Genomic DNA, 7,156 nt, shown 5'->3' with positions numbered 1-7,156 from the left:
GTGCGTGTGTATCAAATGTTCAATACACACAGAGACACACTGATGCACATACACACACACACACACACACACACACACACACACACACACACACACACACACACACACACAAATCAAATGTTCATCATGCATATACTCATGCACACACACATGCACACACAGTCACAAACATGCACATGCGGCCCCACACAACCACACATATGTACACAAGCATGCACATGCATGCATATATGAACGGCCACCTAAATCACCTATTGAACATACACCGACTATGCACACACATTTTTAAATGCACAGACAAACCAAGATGCCGGAAAACGCACACACACAAACACAGATAAACACTCACTCAATCACACACACACACACACACACACACACACACACACACACACACACACACGGGAGTGAATGTCCGCACGAGTGGACTTGTAGGTACTGATGCATGCCCTCCTGCAGAAGTGCTTTTCTACAAGTAGCCCTTATGTCCTCACTCGTTAACCTTTGCTCCATTTCAGTCAGTAGGATTCTATCAGAGGGATGACTGTCAGTATTGCTATGAGTTATTGCTTTTAAAGTGCTTCTAAATCTGGGTCGGATGGCAAAAGCTATACATTATTAAATGGGTATTGATGGGGTTTGCTAAAGAACTATTATTCAACTTTGGTTGATATCTTGAGTATGTAGGCCTAGATGTAAAAATGTTGAACAAGTGTGGCGGGTGTTTAAAGTGTTTAAACTCTCAAAATGTCCATCCATCACTCCATGTTATACCTGATGAAACGTTGGATAGTTCCTTATCCGAATATATTTTCGGCGAAATCCAGTGTCACCATGGTGTATACGCCGGCTATGATAATGATATCAATCCATGTTCTTTTATTTGATCTCCCAGTCTAGTCTAACACGCTTGTGTACTCTTATCACAGCAGACACGATAAGCAACCCGAATGAGGGATGATGCCTTGATCACTAAGGACAGGTGCTTCAGGTGCTTCGACTATGTATCGAGGCACCTGTGCACACCCCCGCGTCTCGGCGTGTATGGAGTTAGAATCATGCCAAAACCCTGCACACACGCAAAACGTGTTTTGCTCACGCATAACGATTCACACGCACACAAAACGTGTTTTACTCACGCACAATGATTCACACACACGCTCAGTGTGGTTTGCAAATACAAAACATCATTCACAACTAATGCATTTTGCTTCAGAAACAAATACAGTATGTTTTACACAAAGTACAAAAATAAATCCTTCAAGTACACAAAACAATTCTACAAGTACGGAACACGAAAGCTGCGCGTGGATCGGAATGCATTTGCGCACGGATCGGAATGCATTTGCGCACGGATCAGCAAGGCGGAAAATTAGTGCCAAAAGTCACGTGACAAATAAATGTCCTGTGATTCACACTACACAACAGCAGGTGGCGCTGTTGAGTCAGTTTAAGGCCGCCAGGACGATCTTTTTTTCTCCCCAAAATCTTTATTTGATGCCGGCCAACCGTGTGTGGATTCTATGGAAAGCCAAGAAGGCCACTATCTGGCCCTAGAATGGCGCGGTAAAAGTGCTAAACCGCACGGAATCCGTGCGGTTTGGCAGGAACAACGCTACCTGTTGTTTTGTAGTGTGAATCACAGGATATTTGTTTGTCACGTGACTTTTGGCATTCATTTTCCGCCTTGCTGATCCGTGCCCAAATGCATTCCGATCCACGCGCAGCTTTCGTGTTCCGTACTTGTAGAATTGTTTTGTGTACTTGAAGGATTTTATTTTTGTACTTTGAGTAAAACATACTGTATTTGTTTCTGAAGCAAAATGCATTAGTTTGTGAATGATGTTTTGTATTTGCAAACCACACTGAGCGTGTGTGTGTGTGTGTGTGTGTGTGTGTGTGTGTGTGTGTGTGTGTGTGTGTGTGTGTGTGTGTGTGTGTGTGTGTGTGTGTGTGTGTGAATCATTGTGCGTGAGTAAAACACGTTTTGTGTGCGTGTGAATCGTTATGCGTGAGCAAAACACTTTTTGCGTGTGTGCGGGGTTTTGGCATGATTCTAACTCCATAGGCGCGACTGTGCATCGCTCTGCTCGCTTCGCACCCTGTTACAGCGACCCTGCTGTGCCCGGAAATGCCGCGGTGCAGCAGCTGTACGCATTATTGACCAACCTTAGCCAAAACATCTACTGCTGTGTTCCTAAACAACCGCTGGCGATGGAGGAGGATGTGGCTCCGCGGGCTCTAGCGACTGAATAAACAGCCGCTATAATGATGTGGTCAGGCACGGCGACGGGCCGCACGTCGTGCATGAATGAAAGCTTTTTACGAGGTTGGAGCGCAGCACGCAGCTGAAGGGACAGAGGATATTATGACATCGCCCGTCACTGAGGAGGAGGTCGTGCTGGTGGGGGGTGGGTGAGCGACAGGGACATTGAAGGGAACCACTTGCAGCACATCTGTGCTGTCTGCCTGCCTGTCACCTGTCTGCCTGCATGCCTGTCACCTGTCTACCTGCCTGTCACCTGTCTGTCAGTCTGTCTACCTGCATGCATTCAAGCTACTTGATTATTTCATAAAATTGTTCTGGTTCTGGCTTTCTGGTCTTTGCTGTTTTCAGTTGTCTAAATTGTTTATGGAGTCGTCGTTCGTTTCTTTCACTCCTGTATTGTTGTGTCGCTTAAAGCATTGGGAAAAAGACCACGTGGTTGAGCATGGTGAAGTCAGGCTTCTGTGAGTTAATTTTCCCTGAATGAATTTTTTTTCTTCCTGTGGTCGATTAAGATGCAATTTGTACAATGTTTACATTATTGAGTTATTTCTTCATTGCAGGCGGATTGAAATATAGATGTAAATACAGATGTAAGCACTGGCTGAAGTACTTTTATATTGAAGATGTATTGAAAAATAAATGTTTCACATGGGAGTTGTAGTTCTTTCTTCAATGTAAGTTGAACCATGTTGGGAAATCGAAGGAACATTTCATGCAAAGAAACAGCTTGTGATGGAGGATCAAACCACAAAGAATAAGGATTAACCCGCTAGTTAGTCACAGGACTTCAAATACAAATACAGTACTCGGTCCTGATATGTATAAGGCCACCACAAACTAGTATAGCCACAAACTACTCATGAGTCATATGAACAAACAAAATGTGTTTCTCTGCTGCCACCTCGCTGCGGCAACGTGAATTTAGTGGCTTGGGATTCTGTTTTTATTTTGACCAATAGGTTTCGCTGAAACCACCTTTATCTGATCAGCTGGGGTTAGTCATTAGTCACTAAATTTATATTTATCGGAGTCTTCTTATGATCAACCTCTCTCTCTCTCTCTCTCTCTCTCTCTCTCTCTCTCTCTCTCTCTCTCTCTCTCTCTCTCTCGCTCTCGCTCTCTCTCTCTCTCTGTTTGATATTACTAACCCTAGCCAAATTACCCAGGCCATTATATATGTATTTATGTATTTATTTGTGCGTGGAAACATAGCCTGTATATTAAATACGATATAAATGAATAACTAAAAACGGTATACAAGTATTTAGTTGATGGTTGATGACACTGTAAATCATTTTTTCTAAATAAAAGACACATTTCCTGTCATGCTTCCAATGTCAAGAAGACTTAAGGTACGGCCACACCAAACGCGTTACCCGCGTATCACGCGTATAAAATCGGCAATTTTTCCATAGGGAACCATTGGTTTACGCGCGTATGAGACGCGTACACGCGTTACATGCGTATAAGCAACATTTTACTCGCGTTAGGTATGGCGAGTGGATAGTGCCAGGACGTATGGCGAGTGGATATGGCGAGTGGATATGGCGAGTGGATATGGCGAGTGGATAGTGCCAGGATTCCCTGGAGAAGGATAACAACGTGTGAAATGAACGTGTGGAGAAGCTACGCCGCCGCCGTGTGGAGAGGATATGCACGCCGCCGCCGTTGGGACTGGGGATCGATTCCCAGTCTCTATCTATAATTTTTTCTTCATTATTTTCTGATATTAATATATCCAATGACTTGTTGATGAATAAGTTGATGACATTTTATAAAAAACGTTAGTTTTTATGTGTCAAAAAGACAAACTGTTTTAAAACAGATCTCAAAAATGTTTTGATGATTGATGCAGAGGGGTATTCCACAAAGCCGGTTTTATCACATAACCGGGCAAATTAACCCAGGGTTTGCGGTAACCCTAGGGTTTCCGTTCCAAAATGAACACGGTATGTTAGTTACTATAGCAACATATGCTCTGAATCAAACCTGGTCGGACCAGGTTTTGTGCAGGTTAAGTTTGGAACATAACGGTTTTGGGGATTTAAAGCTGCGTTCACCGCAGAGTCCATGTGTTCACAATGGCATGCCCTGTTGATACCGGAGCACCAATTATTCGTGCAATCCACCGGGAGAGATTTGTAAGACCACGGCTATATTCGGATGACTTTTTGCTGGAGAGATACCGATTCTCACGCAAATCTTTAATATATTTAAATAGCCTTCTCTCTAGTTCAGGCGTTCTCACGGCGACGTAGGGTAGCAGGCGTCTTAGTGGCGACGAACTTATCCACACGTCGAGAGTAGACGTATATTTTGTCACAATTTCCTTATGTACGTCGCCGTGACACCGCCGCCGGTGGGCGGATCTTCCATGCCGTCGCCGTGACGTCGCGGCTGGTCTCTCGTCTGCAGTCCCAATCAATCCCATTCAAAATTTCACACGTTCCCACGGCGACGTAGGGTAGGCTGTTCCTTCGCCTCTTCCAGGGAATCCGTTTGGCACTATACTATGGCGAGTGGATAGTGCCAAACCTTAGGATTCCCTGGAAGAGGCGAAGGAGCAGCCTACCCTACGTCGCCGTGGGAACGTGTGAAATTTTGAATGGGATTGATTGGGACTGCAGACGAGAGACCAGCAGCGACGTCACGGCGACGGCATGGAAGATCCGCCCACCGGCGGCGGTGTCACGGCGACGTACATAAGGAAATTGTGACAAAATATACGTCTACTCTCGACGTGTGGATAAGTTCGTCGCCACTAAGACGCCTGCTACCCTACGTCGCCGTGAGAACGCCTGAACTAGAGAGAAGGCTATTTAAATATATTAAAGATTTGCGTGAGAATCGGTATCTCTCCAGCAAAAAGTCATCCGAATATAGCCGTGGTCTTACAAATCTCTCCCGGTGGATTGCACGAATAATTGGCGCTCCGGTATCAACAGGGCATGCCATTGTGAACACATGGACTCTGCGGTGAACGCAGCTTTAAATCCCCAAAACCGTTATGTTCCAAACTTAACCTGCACAAAACCTGGTCCGACCAGGTTTAATTCAGAGCATATGTTGCTATAGTAACTAACATACCGTGTTCATTTTGGAACGGAAACCCTAGGGTTACCGCAAACCCTGGGTTAATTTGCCCGGTTATGTGATAAAACCGGCTTTGTGGAATACCCCTCTGCATCAATCATCAAAACATTTTTGAGATCTGTTTTAAAACAGTTTGTCTTTTTGACACATAAAAACTAACGTTTTTTATAAAATGTCATCAACTTATTCATCAACAAGTCATTGGATATATTAAATTCAGAAAATAATGAAGAAAAAATTATATATAGAGACTGGGAATCGATCCCCAGTCCCAACGGCGGCGGCGTGCATATCCTCTCCACACGGCGGCGGCGTAGCTTCTCCACACGTTCATTTCACACGTTGTTATCCTTCTCCAGGGAATCCTGGCACTATCCACTCGCCATACTATCCACTCGCCATACTTACATAGTCGACGCGAGCGACGCGCGTAAACGACGTGAGTGACGCGAGCGTCGCGCTTCCTTTCATAGTCTACACAGCATACGCGAACGTCGCGGGCAATGCATGACATGCAATACACCACTCACGCCATGGGTGGCAGCAGAGTCACCGGTGTTTTCGCGGGGGCACGTTCCAGGTGACGGTCCGATCAAAGTGGATACGGAAGAAGAGTGATGAAGCGCAGAGATAGGCGGTGGTATGTGCGCCCTTTAAATACCACACGAGATCAGGATGGGGAATTTGTTTCTCTGGTGCTTCCAATGCGAAGTATGGACGAGGAGAGGCATTTCCAGTATTTTCGGATGTCGGCGCCAAAGTTTGATGATCTCCTTTCGCGAGTCATCCGATATCTTCCCGACTCACCAAAACCGGCCCTTGTCAGGGAGCAGCTGGCAGATTATTTTTTGTCAGATGCTGGCGTGTTTCCCCACCAGTAGGCTACAATGTGCTACGATTGGGTATGCGCAGCGACCAATAAATGTATATACATTGGTCACTTGGAAGCATGACTTTTGATTCATTAGTTATCATGTTACACAAGTTACCTCATTTGGTTTACGTCAAACTCATTAATTCATATCCATATAAAAATGTTTGTAGGCTACAACGAGCTATTGCCTTGACAGGTGAATGAATTATATAAGTGTAGGCCTATAGCCAAAGGCTTTAAGCTATAGCGCATAATGTCCACAGAAATTATATGGTAGGCAACATTATTAGAGAAAAGGGGTTTATTTATCAAATACAGAAAATAGTCCCACCATACACGCACACATTTTTAATTCACTACACACTCACGCTTTCAAATTTCATTCACTCAAAGAGGCTACTGAACTTATGTTTCACACAGAACATGAACATTTATGTTTCACAGAACGTGAACACAAAACATTACGTAATTAATTCAAATAGGCTAATTCTAAAACAAATAAGGCCAGCAATAGAACGAATATCGGGTGACAAGAATATCATTAAAATGGCTCACAATCCCGCATCAGCTGTCTGATGTCGCGCATCAAAATAGCACTTTGACCCTGTGGAACGGTTCGCATAAATTGGCACAGATAATTTGTAAAAGAGACGTCAAGTCATTCTTATCACGTTCCCGCATCCTCTCATATGTTCTTCTGTAAATATAACCTATAGTAGTAATAATGTACAATATTTGCAGTATCGCCCCCACCGACAACGCTTGGTATTGCAGGAATCGGCGCGTCGCGTATCAAAAATTTGGAGGACGCGTTTTGCTACGCTTCGACGCTTAATGGCGGCCGAAGCGTCGCGTCGCGTAGCCTTTTGGACGCGTAAGCGTAGCGTTGCGTCGACTATGTAAGGGCCCTTACCTTATTC

This window comes from Gadus morhua, chromosome 18, assembly GCF_902167405.1.
Source record: "Gadus morhua chromosome 18, gadMor3.0, whole genome shotgun sequence".
NCBI classification, from domain to species: Eukaryota; Metazoa; Chordata; class Actinopteri; order Gadiformes; family Gadidae; genus Gadus; species Gadus morhua.
This window is presented reverse-complemented; position numbering follows the sequence as displayed.